This window comes from Cannabis sativa, chromosome 1, assembly GCF_029168945.1.
Source record: "Cannabis sativa cultivar Pink pepper isolate KNU-18-1 chromosome 1, ASM2916894v1, whole genome shotgun sequence".
Taxonomy (NCBI): Eukaryota; Viridiplantae; Streptophyta; class Magnoliopsida; order Rosales; family Cannabaceae; genus Cannabis; species Cannabis sativa.
Genome location: NC_083601.1, coordinates 59,358,454 through 59,377,063, shown reverse-complemented (window position 1 = coordinate 59,377,063; position 18,610 = coordinate 59,358,454). Strand labels below are relative to the sequence as shown.

The 18,610-nt window shown below is 34.9% G+C and overlaps 1 non-coding gene across 1 annotated transcript; it reads right to left on the bottom strand.

Moving 5' to 3' along the window:
* Positions 1-14,114: 14,114 nt before the first annotated feature.
* Positions 14,115-14,221, bottom strand: LOC133033815 (small nucleolar RNA R71). Its single transcript, XR_009685877.1, has one exon. It is a non-coding gene; the product is annotated as a small nucleolar RNA R71 (small nucleolar RNA).
* Positions 14,222-18,610: the final 4,389 nt, after the last annotated feature.

Below are 18,610 nucleotides of genomic sequence, written 5' to 3'. Positions count from 1 at the left end.
AAATTAGGTTTCAACCAACCTAAATATCATTTCAAAAATTTGCTAATACTTTTAAATTTTAAATGTTATTTTATAAATAAAAATTAAATAAAAAATTAGAAAAGATAAATAAATATCTTTTTCAAATTTTAAATGTAATTTAAATAAATAAAATAATAAAATTTAAAAAATTAGCAAAATATCTTATATCATTTAAAAATTACAAGATTATAAATATCTTATTTTTAAATTTAAAATAAGATAAGATATAATCAAATTTTAAAATAAGATAGATTTTTTTTTTAAGCAAGAAGATAGATACTAATTCTATTCAAATTCAAATTACACTAATATCTTGAATTAAATTTAAAAAATATTAAATTAATTCAAAATGATAATTAGAATTGAATTAGGAATAGTAATAGTATAAATACAAAACTATACAAAAAATTGGAAGTTAATTCCATGAAAAAGCATGAAAAATCGAAGAAAAACGAAAAAATTGTGAACTGTACGGACAGATTTGCGATCGCAAGAAAATATCAGCACAGCCCCGATTTTTTCAAATCTTCAAAAAATCATAACTAATTCAAATAAAATCCAAATTAAGTTCTGTAAAAGGCTAACTTGCTTAATTTTTTTCATACTATCCAATAAAAATAATTCCAGAGATAAAATCGCAATTATTTTTCACGAAAATTTTACAAACATCAATCAATCATCAAATAACACTCAATACAACATGATACCATCCAAAGAACATACAAACAATTGTTTTAAAGTCCAAATTTCTTGCAAGTAAATCAATTACCATGGCTCTGAGGCCAGTTGTTGGAAATTATTTTACCAGGATCTTAGATCTACTCACAAGTATGTTTATTAACATCCTAAATAAGAACTTTCTAAAACGATAAATTAAACACATATAAAGTTCAAGAAACCTTACATTGGGTGCAGCGGAATTAAATGACTCCTTCCGTTCAGATCTCTAACCCTTGAATCCTTTCTGTAGCAGAGTATTATCAAGATCTGAACCTGGATCTCTTTCTCTGAATCCTTGATGCTGAATCTCCTTTTCTGATGATCTTTCTTCACGATCTTCCTCACTATGATTGAGGTATTGCTTGATGAGTGTGGGCACTACTCTAATCACTAAGGTAATTTCGAAATCCAAAGGAAGAAGCAAGAGAGAGAGTGGCGGCTAGAGAAGAGAGAGTGGAGGCTTAGGTTTTTCTGATTCAGAAAGTGTAATTTTCCTGAAGCCTTCACTATCTATTTATAGCATTCCACTAGGGTTAGATTTGAATTATATGGCATTAAAATAATGAAAAAATCAACTTAAAATACCTATAAAGGTGGCCGGCCATGGCTTTAGTGGACTGGGCCTTGCTTTTTGCAATTTTGCAATTTTAACACCTTTTGTATCTGATTTTCTCAAAAATGCCAATTTCCTAATTCAATCATTTAAATGCCAATTCTAACTATTTAATAACTATAAATAATTATTAAATAATATTGTCATTTATCATATTTATTAATTGAACCATACAAAGTATCATAATTAACAAATATGCCCCTATTAACTCTTTATTTACAATTTCGCCCTTACTTAGTGAAAATTTCACAAATAGACATAGTCTAATTCGTGAATTATAATTGATTAATCAAAACCAATTACATGAGTCTTACAAACAATATTATCTCAACTAGTGGGGGGACCATGGGTCTATATAACCGAGCTTCCAATAAGTAGATCAAGAATTTAGCACTAAAATTCACTAACTTATTAATTCTTCGTTGAATCCACGCATAGAACTTAGAATTGCACTCTCAGTATATAGAATGCTCTATATGTTCCACCATATAGACACATCATTAGTTATCCATTGTTATAATCCTAATGTGATTAATGATCCTCTATATGAATGATCTACACAGTAAAGGGATTAAATTACCGTAACACCCTACCATGTATTTTATCCTTAAAACACTTGACCCCGTATAAATGATATTTCAGCTTATGTGAAATGAGATCTCCACCATTTATTTTCGTTTGGTCAAGCTCGAAGGAGATCATCCTTTGCTTACTATTCGCCAGATAGAAGCTATAGATTCCATGTTTATGCTAGCGCCCCCACTCAATTGTGTTCCCAAAATGTACGTATCACCCTGACCTAAAAGTAGGCTTAACTAACAAATCAAAGAACACGAATAGCCTTTCAAGATTGAGCCTAATCATAACAGGATTAAGATCATTTGATCTAGGATCAACTTGGCGATATTGACTTGAATAGATTTTACGGTAAGTTTAATTAAATCTAAATCAAAGTTCAATATCGGTCCCTTCCGATGCATACTCCATGCATCCAACCTGAGCTTTACTTTAACCAATGTTCTGGAAAGAACATAGTATTTCTCCAAATACAAGTAAACTCTTGTTGTAGATTATCATATCAGTAAAACCCTGTGTCTGATAAATCTAGGAAACTTTATTCACATAGTCATGTTTACTTTCCAATGTGATGACAGCACAATAAACATGATCAAGTATGTGAAAAGGGTTTAAGATGAATTTATAAATCAATTAGACAAGCAATTGATAAAGTGAGCCAAAACATACACAAATGAATGAAAAATACTTCTGTTTCTTTATTGATGTTGAATAAAATAGATTACATTGAAATGGAGTTTTATTTAGGGCATAAAACCTAACATTCATTATATCCCGCTGCACCCAATGTAAGGTTTCTTGAACTTTATATGTGTTTATTTCATTCTTTTAGAATTCATATTAGGATGTAAATAAAACATACTTGCTAGTAAATCTAGATCCTGGTAAAATATTTCCAACAGATATATGCTCGAATAGGGAAATAAGATTCATTTAACCCTGTAAGAAATTGGTGAACTTGTTCTTGATTCAAGAAGACCAAATTGTCAATAGAGGCAGCACAAGTACAAGGAATCCGTGGTCTTAATTCCTCAATTTCATCCCACATGCATTTAAGTTTTGTAAAGTTTGAACTAACCGAATCATCACCTTGACGAAGAGTGATAAGTGTTTCTCGAAGCTCAAAAAATTATGGGGCCATTACCTTGGTCAAAATGAGAATTAAGTTCAATCCACATCTCAGCTGAAGTATCAAGAAACATGATACTGTTGAATTTTATGCCCTAAATAAAACTCCATTTCAATGTAATCCATTTTATTCAACATTAATAAAGAAACAGGAGTATTTTTCATTCATTTGTGTATGTTTTGGTTCATCTTATCAATTGCTTGTCTATTTGATTTATAAATTCATCTAAAACCCTTTTCACATAGTTGATCCTGTTTATTGTGTTGTCAACACATTGGAAAGTAAACATGACTATGTGAATAAAGATTCCTAGATTTATCAGAACACGGGGTTTTATTGATATGACAATCTACAACAGAGTTTACTTCGATTTGGAGAAGTGCTATGTTCTTTCTGTTGGAATTTATTTTACCAGGATCTTAGATCTACTCACAAGTATGTTTATTAACACCCTAAATATGAACTTTCTAAAACGATGAAATAAACACATATAAAGTTTAGGAAACCTTACATTGGGTGCAGCGGAATTAAATGACTCCTTCCATTCAGATATCTAGCCCTTGATTCCTTTCTGTAGCAGAGCATTATCAATATCTGAACCTGGATCTCTTTCTCTGAATCTTTGATGCTGAAACTCCTTTGCTGATGATCTTTCTTCACGATCTTCCTCACTATGATTGAGGTATCACTTGATGTGTGTGGGCACTACTCATACACTAAGATAGTTCGAAATTCAAAGGAAGAGAAAGAAGAAGTGGTAGCTAAGGATAGGGAGAGAGAGAGGCTCAGTTTTTCTGAATCAGAAGAAGTGTTTTTCCTGAAGCCTTCACTATCTATTTATAGCATTCCATTAGGGTTAGATTTGAATTATATGGCATTAAAATAATGAAAAAATCAACTTAAAATACTACAATAGGTGGCCGGCCATACACTAATGGATTGGGCCTTGCTTTTTGCAATTTTGCAATTTTAACACCTTTTGTATCTGATTTTCTCAAAAATGCCAATTTCCTAATTCAAACATTTAAATGCCAATTCTAACTATTTAATAACTATAAATAATTATTAAATAATATTGTCATTTATCATATTTATTGATTGAACCATACAAAGTATCATAATTAACAACTATGCCCCTAAAACTCTTTCTTTACAATTTCGCCCTTACTTAGTGAAAAATTCACAAATAGACATAGTCTAATTTGAGAATTATAATTGATTAATCAAAACCAATTACATGAGTCTTACAAGCAATATTATCTCAACTAGTGGGGGGACCATGGGTCTATATAACCGAGCTTCCAATAAGTAGATCAAGAATTTAGCACTAAAATTTACTAACTTATTAATTCTTCGTTGAATCCACGCATAGAACTTAGAATTGCACTCTCAGTATATAGAATGCTCTATATGTTCCACCATATAGACACATCATTAGTTATCCATTGTTATAATGCTAATGTGATCAATGATCCTCTATATGAATGATCTACACTGTAAAGGGATTAAATTACCGTTACACCCTACATTGTATTTATTCCTTAAAACACTTGACCCTGTATAAATGATATTTCAGCTTATGTGAAATGAGTACTCCACCATTTATGTTCGTTTGGTCAAGCTCGAAGGAGATCATCCTTTGCTTACTATTCGCCACATAGAAGCTATAGATTCCATGTTTATGCTAGCGCTCCCACTCAATTGCACTACCGTGTTCCCAAAATGTGCGTATCACCCTGACCTAAAAGTAGGCTTAACTAACAAATCAAAGAACACGAATAGCCTTTCAAGATTGAGCCTAATCATAACAGGATTAAGAACATTTGATCTAGGATCAACTTGGCGATATTGACTTGAATAGATTTTAGGGTAAGTTTAATTAAATCTAAGTCAAAGTTCAATATCGGTCCCTTCCGATGCATACTCCATGCATCCAACCTGAGCTTTACTTTAACCAATGTTCTGGAAAGAACATAGTATTTCTCCAAATACAAGTAAACTCTTGTTGTAGATTATCATATCGCAAAACCACCGTGTCTGATAAATCTAGGAAACTTTATTCACATAGTCATGTTTACTTTCCAATGTGATGACAGCACAATAAACATGATCAAGTATGTGAAAAGGGTTTAAGATGAATTTATAAATCAATTAGACAAGCAATTGATAAAGTGAGCCAAAACATACACAAATGAATGAAAAATACTTCTGTTTCTTTATTGATGTTGAATAAAATAGATTACATTGAAATGGAGTTTTATTTAGGGCATAAAACCTAACATTCATTATATCCCGCTGCACCCAATGTAAGGTTTCTTGAACTTTATATGTGTTTATTTCATTGTTTTAGAATTCATATTAGGATGTAAATAAAACATACTTGCTAGTAAATCTAGATCCTTGTAAAATATTTCCAACAGATATATGCTCGAATAGGGAAATAAGATTCATTTAACCCTGTAAGAAATTGGTGAACTTGTTCTTGATTCAAGAAGACCAAATTGTCAATAGAGGCAGCACAAGTACAAGGAATCCGTGGTCTTAATTCCTCAATTTCATCCCACATGCATTTAAGTTTTGTAAAGTTTGAACTAACCGAATCATCACCTTGACGAAGAGTGATAAGTGTTTCTCGAAGCTCAAAAAATTATGGGGCCATTACCTTGGTCAAAATGAGAATTAAGTTCAATCCACATCTCAGCTGAAGTATCAAGAAACATGATACTGTTGAATTTTATGCCCTAAATAAAACTCCATTTCAATGTAATCCATTTTATTCAACATTAATAAAGAAACAGGAGTATTTTTCATTCATTTGTGTATGTTTTGGTTCATCTTATCAATTTCTTGTCTATTTGATTTATAAATTCATCTAAAACCCTTTTCACATAGTTGATCCTGTTTATTGTGTTGTCAACACATTGCAAAGTAAACATGACTATGTGAATAAAGATTCCTAGATTTATCAGAACACGGGGTTTTATTGATATGACAATCTACAACAGAGTTTACTTCGATTTGGAGAAGTGCTATGTTCTTTTGGTTGGAATTTATTTTACCAGGATCTTAGATCTACTCACAAGTATGTTTATTAACACCCTAAATATGAACTTTCTAAAACGATGAAATAAACACATATAAAGTTTAGGAAACCTTACATTGGGTGCAGCGGAATTAAATGACTCCTTCCATTCAGATATCTAGCCCTTGATTCCTTTCTGTAGCAGAGCATTATCAATATCTGAACCTGGATCTCTTTCTCTGAATCTTTGATGCTGAAACTCCTTTGCTGATGATCTTTCTTCACGATCTTCCTCACTATGATTGAGGTATCACTTGATGTGTGTGGGCACTACTCATACACTAAGATAGTTCGAAATTCAAAGGAAGAGAAAGAAGAAGTGGTAGCTAAGGATAGGGAGAGAGAGAGGCTCAGTTTTTCTGAATCAGAAGAAGTGTTTTTCCTGAAGCCTTCACTATCTATTTATAGCATTCCATTAGGGTTAGATTTGAATTATATGGCATTAAAATAATGAAAAAATCAACTTAAAATACTACAATAGGTGGCCGGCCATACTTTAATGGATTGGGCCTTGCTTTTTGCAATTTTGCAATTTTAACACCTTTTGTATCTGATTTTCTCAAAAATGCCAATTTCCTAATTCAAACATTTAAATGCCAATTCTAACTATTTAATAACTATAAATAATTATTAAATAATATTGTCATTTATCATATTTATTGATTGAACCATACAAAGTATCATAATTAACAACTATGCCCCTAAAACTCTTTCTTTACAATTTCGCCCTTACTTAGTGAAAAATTCACAAATAGACATAGTCTAATTTGAGAATTATAATTGATTAATCAAAACCAATTATATGAGTCTTACAAGCAATATTATCTCAACTAGTGGGGGGACCATGGGTCTATATAACCGAGTTTCCAATAAGTAGATCAAGAATTTAGCACTAAAATTTACTAACTTATTAATTCTTCGTTGAATCCACGCATAGAACTTAGAATTGCACTCTCAGTATATAGAATGCTCTATATGTTCCACCATATAGACACATCATTAGTTATCCATTGTTATAATGCTAATGTGATCAATGATCCTCTATATGAATGATCTACACTGTAAAGGGATTAAATTACCGTTACACCCTACATTGTATTTATTCCTTAAAACACTTGACCCTGTATAAATGATATTTCAGCTTATGTGAAATGAGTACTCCACCATTTATGTTCGTTTGGTCAAGCTCGAAGGAGATCATCCTTTGCTTACTATTCGCCAGATAGAAGCTATAGATTCCATGTTTATGCTAGCGCTCCCACTCAATTGCACTACCGTGTTCCCAAAATGTGCGTATCACCCTGACCTAAAAGTAGGCTTAACTAACAAATCAAAGAACACGAATAGCCTTTCAAGATTGAGCCTAATCATAACAGGATTAAGAACATTTGATCTAGGATCAACTTGGCGATATTGACTTGAATAGATTTTAGGGTAAGTTTAATTAAATCTAAGTCAAAGTTCAATATCGGTCCCTTCCGATGCATACTCCATGCATCCAACCTGAGCTTTACTTTAACCAATGTTCTGGAAAGAACATAGTATTTCTCCAAATACAAGTAAACTCTTGTTGTAGATTATCATATCAGTAAAACCCTGTGTCTGATAAATCTAGGAAACTTTATTCACATAGTCATGTTTACTTTCCAATGTGATGACAGCACAATAAACATGATCAAGTATGTGAAAAGGGTTTAAGATGAATTTATAAATCAATTAGACAAGCAATTGATAAAGTGAGCCAAAACATACACAAATGAATGAAAAATACTTCTGTTTCTTTATTGATGTTGAATAAAATAGATTACATTGAAATGGAGTTTTATTTAGGGCATAAAACCTAACATTCATTATATCCCGCTGCACCCAATGTAAGGTTTCTTGAACTTTATATGTGTTTATTTCATTGTTTTAGAATTCATATTAGGATGTAAATAAAACATACTTGCTAGTAAATCTAGATCCTTGTAAAATATTTCCAACAGATATATGCTCGAATAGGGAAATAAGATTCACTTAACCCTGTAAGAAATTGGTGAACTTGTTCTTGATTCAAGAAGACCAAATTGTCAATAGAGGCAGCACAAGTACAAGGAATCCGTGGTCTTAATTCCTCAATTTCATCCCACATGCATTTAAGTTTTGTAAAGTTTGAACTAACCGAATCATCACCTTGACGAAGAGTGATAAGTGTTTCTCGAAGCTCAAAAAATTATGGGGCCATTACCTTGGTCAAAATGAGAATTAAGTTCAATCCACATCTCAGCTGAAGTATCAAGAAACATGATACTGTTGAATTTTATGCCCTAAATAAAACTCCATTTCAATGTAATCCATTTTATTCAACATTAATAAAGAAACAGGAGTATTTTTCATTCATTTGTGTATGTTTTAGTTCATCTTATCAATTGCTTGTCTATTTGATTTATAAATTCATCTAAAACCCTTTTCACATAGTTGATCCTGTTTATTGTGTTGTCAACACATTGGAAAGTAAACATGACTATGTGAATAAAGATTCCTAGATTTATCAGAACACGGGGTTTTATTGATATGACAATCTACAACAGAGTTTACTTCGATTTGGAGAAGTGCTATGTTCTTTCTGTTGGAATTTATTTTACCAGGATCTTAGATCTACTCACAAGTATGTTTATTAACACCCTAAATATGAACTTTCTAAAACGATGAAATAAACACATATAAAGTTTAGGAAACCTTACATTGGGTGCAGCGGAATTAAATGACTCCTTCCATTCAGATATCTAGCCCTTGATTCCTTTCTGTAGCAGAGCATTATCAATATCTGAACCTGGATCTCTTTCTCTGAATCTTTGATGCTGAAACTCCTTTGCTGATGATCTTTCTTCACGATCTTCCTCACTATGATTGAGGTATCACTTGATGTGTGTGGGCACTACTCATACACTAAGATAGTTCGAAATTCAAAGGAAGAGAAAGAAGAAGTGGTAGCTAAGGATAGGGAGAGAGAGAGGCTCAGTTTTTCTGAATCAGAAGAAGTGTTTTTCCTGAAGCCTTCACTATCTATTTATAGCATTCCATTAGGGTTAGATTTGAATTATATGGCATTAAAATAATGAAAAAATCAACTTAAAATACTACAATAGGTGGCCGGCCATACACTAATGGATTGGGCCTTGCTTTTTGCAATTTTGCAATTTTAACACCTTTTGTATCTGATTTTCTCAAAAATGCCAATTTCCTAATTCAAACATTTAAATGCCAATTCTAACTATTTAATAACTATAAATAATTATTAAATAATATTGTCATTTATCATATTTATTGATTGAACCATACAAAGTATCATAATTAACAACTATGCCCCTAAAACTCTTTCTTTACAATTTCGCCCTTACTTAGTGAAAAATTCACAAATAGACATAGTCTAATTTGAGAATTATAATTGATTAATCAAAACCAATTACATGAGTCTTACAAGCAATATTATCTCAACTAGTGGGGGGACCATGGGTCTATATAACCGAGCTTCCAATAAGTAGATCAAGAATTTAGCACTAAAATTTACTAACTTATTAATTCTTCGTTGAATCCACGCATAGAACTTAGAATTGCACTCTCAGTATATAGAATGCTCTATATGTTCCACCATATAGACACATCATTAGTTATCCATTGTTATAATGCTAATGTGATCAATGATCCTCTATATGAATGATCTACACTGTAAAGGGATTAAATTACCGTTACACCCTACATTGTATTTATTCCTTAAAACACTTGACCCCGTATAAATGATATTTCAGCTTATGTGAAATGAGTACTCCACCATTTATGTTCGTTTGGTCAAGCTCAAAGGAGATCATCCTTTGCTTACTATTCGCCAGATAGAAGTTATAGATTCCATGTTTATGCTAGCGCTCCCACTCAATTGCACTACCGTGTTCCCAAAATGTGCGTATCACCCTGACCTAAAAGTAGGCTTAACTAACAAATCAAAGAACACGAATAGCATTTCAAGATTGAGCCTAATCATAACAGGATTAAGAACATTTGATCTAGGATCAACTTGGCGATATTGACTTGAATAGATTTTAGGGTAAGTTTAATTAAATCTAAGTCAAAGTTCAATATCGGTCCCTTCCGATGCATACTCCATGCATCCAACCTGAGCTTTACTTTAACCAATGCTCTGGAAAGAACATAGCACTTCTCCAAATGCAAGTAAACTCTGTTGTAGATTATTATATCAGTAAAACCCTATGTCTGATAAATCTAGGAAACTTTATTCACATAGTCATGTTTACTTTCCAATGTGTTGACGGCACAATAAACAGGATCAAGTATGTGAAAAAGGTTTCAGATGAATTCATACATTATGTACATATAATCATGAAATAAGTCATGTGAACCATGCAACATTAAATGTTATTTCTGATCTATATTAATAAGTAAATCTGATTATATTGAAATGAGTTTTATTTAGGGCATAAAACCCAACACTTTCCAGAGCATTGGTTAAAGTAAAGCTCAGGTTGGGTGCATGGAGTATGCATCGGAAGGGACCGATATTAAACTTTGACATAGAATTAATTAAACTTATCGTAATATCTATTCAAGCCAATATCGCCTAGTTGATCCTAAATGAAATGATCTTAATCCTGATATGATTAGGTTCAATCTCAAGAGTGTTATTCGTGTTCTTTGATTTGTTAGTTAAGCCTACTTTTGGGTCAGGGTGATACGTACATTTTTGGAACACGGTAGTGCAATTGAGTGGAAGCGCTAACATAAATATGGAATCTATAGCTTCTATCTGGCGAATAGAAAGTATAGGATGATTTCCTTCGAGCTTGACCAAACGAAAATAAATGGTGGAGTACTCATTTCACTTAGCTGAAATATCATTTATACGGGGTTAAGTGTTTTTTAAGATTAAATACATTGTAGGGTGTTACGGTAATCTAATCCCTTTACAGTGTAGATCATTCATATAGAGGATCATTGATCAAATTAGGATTATAACAATGGATAACTAATGACGTGTCTATGTGGTGGAACATATAGAGCGTTCTATATACTGAGAGTGCAATTCTAAGTTCTAGGCGTGGATTCAACGAAGAATTAATAAGTCATTGAATTTAGGTTATAAATTCTTGATCTGCTTATTGGAAGCTCGGTTATATAGACCCATGGTCCCCCCACTAGTTGAGACAATATTACTTGTAAGACTCATTTAATTGGTTTTGATTAATCAATTATAATTCTCAAATTAGACTATGTCTATTTGTGAATTTTTCACTAAGTAAGGGCAAAATTGTAAAGAAAGAGTTTTTAGGGCATATTTGTTAATTAAGATACTTTGTATGGTTCAATTAATAAATATTATAAATGACAATATTATTTAATAATTATTTATAGTTATTAAATAGTTAGAATTGGCATTTAAATGGTTGAATTTGAAAATTGGCATTTTTGAGAAAGTAAGATGCAGAATTGATAAAATTGCAAAATTTGCAAAAGTGAGGCCCAAATCCATAAAGCCTTGGCCAGCCACTTTTATAGGAAATATCATCTTATATTTTCATTATTTTAATGCCAAATAATTCAAGCCTAACCCTATGTGGTATGCTATAAATTGAAAGTAAAGGCTTCAGGAAATATACACTTTCACATCTTGTTTCCTTCAGAGAAAAACCTGAGCCTTCTCTCTCAAAACCTAGCCGCCACCTTCACCCTCTTCTTCTTCCTTGAATAATTTCGAACCTCTTAGTGATAGAGTAGTTCCCACACACAGCAAGTGATACCTCAATCATAGTGAGGAAGATCGTGAAGAAAGACATTCAACACGAAGGACATTCAGGCTCAGATCTTGATAATACTCTGGGACAGAAAGGATACAAGGGTTAGAGATCTGAGTGGAAGGAGACATTATATTCCACTGCACCCAATTTAAGGTTTCTCACACTTTATATGTGTTTAATTTTATAATCATTTTAGAAGTTCATATTTAGGGTGTTAATCAACATACTTGTGAGTAGATCTAAGATCCTGGTAAAATAATTGTTAGGTTATATTTAGCCTATGTTTCGGGTCTGTAAAGTAAGCATTTTCTCGTCTATTGGTGTCTTTTGGAGCGGTTTTACGCTTCATTTTCATTGTTTCAGGTTCCCGGGGTGTCAAAGTTCAAATTCAGTCAAATGGTGAAAAGACGGGACAATTTGGCGAAAAATTGGAAAAATCTCCTCGAGAAGCATCAGTAGTCGCGACCACCAATGAGCCAGGTCGCGACCCTTTTTCATGGTCGCGACTCTAGTCTCGACTTTGAGATTTTGGCAGAACCGTGGATTTTTGAGGTTTGCCTGTAGTCGCGACCAGCTCAAAGGCTTGTCGCGACTAGGTACGAAAAACGCAGTTTTGACCTAATTTTGATTTTTCACTCAATTGGAGGCACACCTCTCATCCCTATATAAGGAATACGACTCAGAAGGTCAACCTAAGCAGAAAAAAACCTAAAAAGTGGATGAAGGTGGAGAGGAAGCTATCTTGAAGACCCGGAGCGATATCACCTTCTAGTTTCTTTCTTTTACCATTATTTCTTTCTTTTATGTTTAGTTTTGTTTCAGATTTAATCATGGATGTTTTTATTGTTTTTATGAGCTAAATTTCCCATTAAGGGAGGATGATGAATGTTGTTTAAGTTTATGCCTAGTTAATAAATAATTGACATTCCTCCATCTTGTTTGTGAATACTATCTATATTTGTGTTTAATTCCATGTGCAAGTTTGATCACCTTTTACATGTTTAATGATCTCAATTTGAAATCTGAAAAGTGAGAATTGAGAATGCTAAAATTGGATAGTCTAGGTTTTGATGTGAAACGAAAGTATTTACATAGCCTTAGTGACAATTAGATTATTGCATAATGCTGATTTGATGTTGATTTAATTAAGAAGTTAATTAGAGAACATGAGATTTAGAGCCTAAAAGATCTGAAATGAGTTAGGTTAATACATAATCTGTCATTCACATTAAGATAAGGATAGCAATTAGGTATTAACATTGGTAACTTATCAACATGATTCACCTCCCTAATCTCTCATCTTGATTAATCTTCGTATATTCTTTTTAATTTTCTGAATTATTTTCTTTAAATTGCAAAAAGTATTGTTTTATCAGATAGAATCATAAGTATAGTTTAGTAGTACTTAATCCAATTCCCTGTGGTTCGACCTCACTTGCGCGTATACTTGCATAGTAATTATAAAATTCGTAACAAGTTTTTGGCGCCGTTGCCGGGGAATTTTTTAAAGATTAATATTACACAAAATTATACTAACTTATACTTTGGTATATTTTCTCTTGCTGAATTTCTAACATTTCTCTTGCAAAACTGTTATTATCTATTTCAGGGATTTTTGAGTGCATGCGCCGCCAAGGGCAAGCAGTTATATTACCAGCTGACCCTGAAATTGAGAAAACTTGTAGGAGAAACCGAAGGAACAAGAGGCAAGAAAGAGTTTCAGAAACTGCTGAAACATCAGAAATCATGGCTGCTAATGTGAATGCGAATGCTGCAAATAACAGTAATAATGGTGGTGCCGTTGAAGATCAAGCTAATGGTCGTAGCTTGAGAGATTACATTCTCCCTACTGTAACAGGAGTGCAGTCATGTATCAGGCCACCGGCAGTGGATGCTAAGAACTTTGAGATCAAACCTGCCATACTTCAAATGGTGCAGTCCTCAGTTCAGTTTGGTGGCCTCCCTTCGTAAGATCCTAATCTGCATTTCTCTAACTTCATGCAACTTTGTGAGACTTTTAAAGTTAATGGAGTTAGTGATGATGCCATTCGTCTGAGACTGTTTCCATTCTCACTCAGAGAACAAGCCAAGAGCTGGTTAAACTCCTTGCCACCCAACTCTATTGCCACTTGGAATGATCTGGCAACGAAATTTTTATCAAAGTTCTTCCCTCCAGCAAAGTTTGCCAAGCTACGAGGAGAAATCAACAACTTCTGCCAACAAGATAATGAATCTCTCCATGAGTTTTGGGAGAGGTTTAAAGATCTAATCAGAAAGTGCCCTCATCATGGTATAGAGAACTGGATGTCGGTTCACAATTTCTACAACGGGTTGGTTGGTAACACTAGAACTCTTATAGATGCAGCAGCTGGTGGAGATTTTATGAGAAAGAGTGCGAATGAGGCTTACGATCTATTGGAGGAGATGGCTCTAAACAATCAGCAGTGGCCAACTGAAAGGAGTCAAACTAAAAAAGTAGCTGGTGTGCTAGAGGTTGATGCCATTACAAAGTTGACAGCTCAGGTTGAGGCCTTGACAAAGCTAATCGCTGCGCAAGCTAAACAAGCCCAAGTTGTCTGTGAGATATGTGGAGGAAATCATCACTTTTCAGAGTGTCAAGTATATGTGGATGATTTGCCAATTGATGAAGCAAAAGCCATTGGAAATTATTCGCAGAACAACAACAACAATTATGGGTTCAACCAAGGAGGTAACCGAAGAAACAGTGGGTTCTATCAGCAACGAAATCAGAACCAGACACAGAACCAACAGTACACTCAGCAACAAGCCTCTGTGGAAATACTAGTCTGCAAACAGATTTATTGCTACAATTCATGACTGAAACTAGATCTTCCATCAAAGACTTGCAGACTCAAATGGGCCAACTAGCAACTCAGATAGTCCTCAAGGAAATTTGCCTAGCACAATTGAAGTCAATCCCGAAGAATACTGCAAGCCAATTACCCTGAGGAGCGGTAAGAAATATGATGGGCCTGAATTGACACAACCATTAGATGAGGACATTAAAGTTCAACAAGTGCCAACCCCAACACCAACAGTAGAGAAGGTTACTGATAGCCCAGCACCACCACAACAGTCTCCAATAATCAGTATTGATGATCATGTGAAAATACCCTATCCTCAGAGACTCCGAAAAACCAATCTAGACAAGCAGTTCACCAAATTTCTAGAGGTTTCCAAAAGACTACACATTAACCTTACCTTTGCTGAAGCTTTAGAACAGATGCCGAGTTATATGAAGTTCATGAAGGAGATTCTGTCAAAGAAGAGAAAGATGGAGGATTACGAGACAGTGGCTCTAACTGAAGAGTGCAGTGCCATTCTATAGAAGAAACTCCCTCCCAAACTAAGAGATCCAGGGAGTTTCACTATTCCTTGTACCATTGGGAGAATTGAAGGAATAAATGCACTATGCGGCTTGGGAGCCAGCATTAACTTGATGCCTCTGTCAGTGTTTAAAAGATTGTAGTTGGGAGAAGCAAAGCAAACCACGGTAACTCTCCAATTGGTCGATCGATCACTAGCTCATCCTAGAGGAGTCATTGAGGATGTGTTAGTTAAAGTTGACAAGTTCATCTCTCCAGCTGACTTCATTGTTCTGGATATGGAAGACGATAGAAATGTCCCAATCATTCTTGGGAGACCATTCTGGGCAACTGGCCAAGCCTTGATCGATGTCCAGAAGGGTGAATTAAAGTTGAGAGTCCAAGGAGAAGAAGTGGTCTTTAATGTGTTAAAGGCTGTGACATACCCAAAGGCAAGTGATAACTATCTCTTCATTGATTTGATTGATACAATTTTGAGTGAGAAAAAGCTGCTAGATGATCTTCTTGAACTGAGCCTAACTGAAGATGAATTGACGGAGCAAGAGGGGCAAGATGTCATGGGTTATGTGAAATGGCTTGACTCCTGTGGGCCCTTGAACAGAAGGTATTATGAGGAGTTGGGAGTAGTTCCAAAAGAGCTGATGCCATCTACAGAAAAACCTCCAGAACTTGAACTGAAGGTGCTTCTTAGTCACTTGAGGTATGAGTTTTTGGGTAAAGACAAAAAGTTGCCAGTTATTGTGTCAGCCTCTCTTTCTGATGTGGAAACTGATAGACTACTTAGGGTACTACGAGCTCACAACAAGGCCATTGCTTGGACACTGGATTATGTCAAAGGAATCAGTCCTTCAACTGTGATGCACCGAATCTTGATGGAAGACAATGCCAAACCAACAATCGACGCACAACGTAGACTCAATCCACCTATGAAGGAAGTTGTCAGAAAAGAAGTAGTCAAGTGGTTGGATGCTGGAGTGGCCTATCCCATCTCAGATAGTAAGTGGGTTAGCCCGGTGCAAGTGGTTCCAAAGAAAGGTGGAATGACCGTGATCCAGAATGAAAAGAATGAGTTGATTCCCACAAGAACAGTCACTGGTTGGAGGATTTTTATCGACTATAGGAGACTCAACAAAGCAACCCGAAAAGATCACTTCCCCTTGCCCTTTATTGATCAAATGCTAGACAGATTGGCGGGGCAAGAATATTACTGTTATGACCAAGGTTTAGTAAGGAAGGAGTTTCAACCTGTGCAGCAAGTGTTACTATTCAATTCAAGGTTGAAGTTGTTTCCTGGAAAGTTGAAGTCAAGGTGGTCAGGACAATTTACAATAGTCAAGGTATTTCCCTATGGACCTGTGGAGTTAAAAGGTGAAGGTCCAGCAACTTTCAAAGTTAATGGACATCGTTTAAAGCTCTACTTGGGAGGTCAATTTGACCAAGCCAAGTCCGCCATTATTCTGGCGCCTCTCTAGAGACAGCTCAGCGTTCGGCTATATGACGATAAAGACAGCGCTCTTGGGAGGCAACCCAAGTGTTCTCTTTAATTTTTTTCAGACTTTTTGATTATGTTTTTAGTTTATGTGTTAGTATTTTTAGTATTTTCAATTTTTAGCTAAGTACCAGATATTATTTTTTTCAGTTGAATCGTGAAAAACGTGAAAAAAAATTATATATATATATTTTTCGGGACTGGGAACCGAGTGGTCGCGAACATCAGGTTCTTGGGTCGCGACCTTTTTTGGCAGTCGCGACCGTGGTCGCGACTTCGGGTTTTACAGAAACGAAGAAAATTTTAAGTTCTAGAAGTCGCGACTTGGGCCTTTGGAAGTCGCAACCCTTTTTCCAAGTCGCGACTAGCCACTTTTCCAGAAACCCCCTTATTGTTGAATTTAAGCTAGTTGCGACCAGCCTTTGGGCAAGTCGCGACCAGCTTTCGAAATTCTATAAAAGCCCTATTTTCCCCCCCATTCAACCGTACACACATTCAAAATAACCTCTAAGCCGCCCAAGCCATTCTCCCTTCCAAAAATTCAAATTTTCATCACCAATCTTCAACTTTCTAATCTTTTCTTCAAATTCTCAATTCCAATCCATCCTAAAACCCACTTTCACTCATCAATCCTCACTTTCCATCAAAAACCATCCCAAAAATCACCAATAATACCCCAAATCCGAAAATACCATTGTCTTCATCTTCAACCTTAAGCTTTCAAGGACATTCAACAATGGAGGTGGAGTAAAGCGTCTTTGGGTTTGTAAGTATCACTTCCTACAATCTTTAAGGAATTTCATTTATTCTTTTATAGATTTTGGGTGGTAATAGTGCTATTGTGATAGAATTATTGTTGATATCGGGTTTGTTGGTATTGTATTGTGGTGTTGAGTTATTGGGGATATAATTTGCATAGTTATTAAGTGGTTGTGAATTTTTGGAAAAGTAGAAAATTAAGGAGAGGTGCTGCCCATTTTTTTTTTCTTAGCATTATTTAGAAAAAAAAAATCAGAAAAAAAATGAGAAGTAAAAAAAGAAAAGAAAAAAACGTATTCTATTATTGTTAGAAAGAGGGAAAATGGCACCTAAGAGAACTAGGCATGTTGAGGAGGGTTCGTCATCAAACCCACCAACTACGGGTTTTGATAGAGCCCGGTTTGTTAATGAGGAGGCCTAGAATCGTTTTATGAGGCTGAAAAATAGGGCATACATTGATGACCGGGGTATTGAATTCCCTGAAAATCCTTTGAGACGTCAACCACGGTTCGAGACAATTTGAGCCCAAATTGAGAGGATGAAGTGGGGGAGCTTTGTGGATGCTCGGGGCCAGGCTAATGTGACTATGGCCTGTGAATTTCTTGCCAATTGCCTCGAGCGCCGAAATGGGGAGGTAAAGGTGCGAGGAAAGAAGGTTCCCGCTACTGCTGATGCTTTTAATGTTATGTTTTTGGTCCAAGATTATTCTAGGGAAGAGCAACGCCTCCGAATTATTGAGGAGGAAGAGCAGTCTGATATGGTGGATGTGGCTGAGACAATGAGATTTCCAGGGTTGAGGTTCCACGACAACGATGGCCAAGAGGGGTCGCCAAACATCCTTTATCGGTGTGAATTAAACCTAGTGGCGAAGACATGGTTGTACTTCGTAAGTGCTCGGTTGGTGCCAAATAAGCACTTCTCCGATGTCCAAATGAATCACCTAAAATATGTGTACGCCATTATGAAGGGGTACAACATAAATATTGGACAAGTCATCCGACATAGCATTGACCGAATTGTACAAGGAGCCACGGGAGATAGTTTTGGTTTGGCGGGTGTTATAACAGAACTCTACGGGGCATATGAAG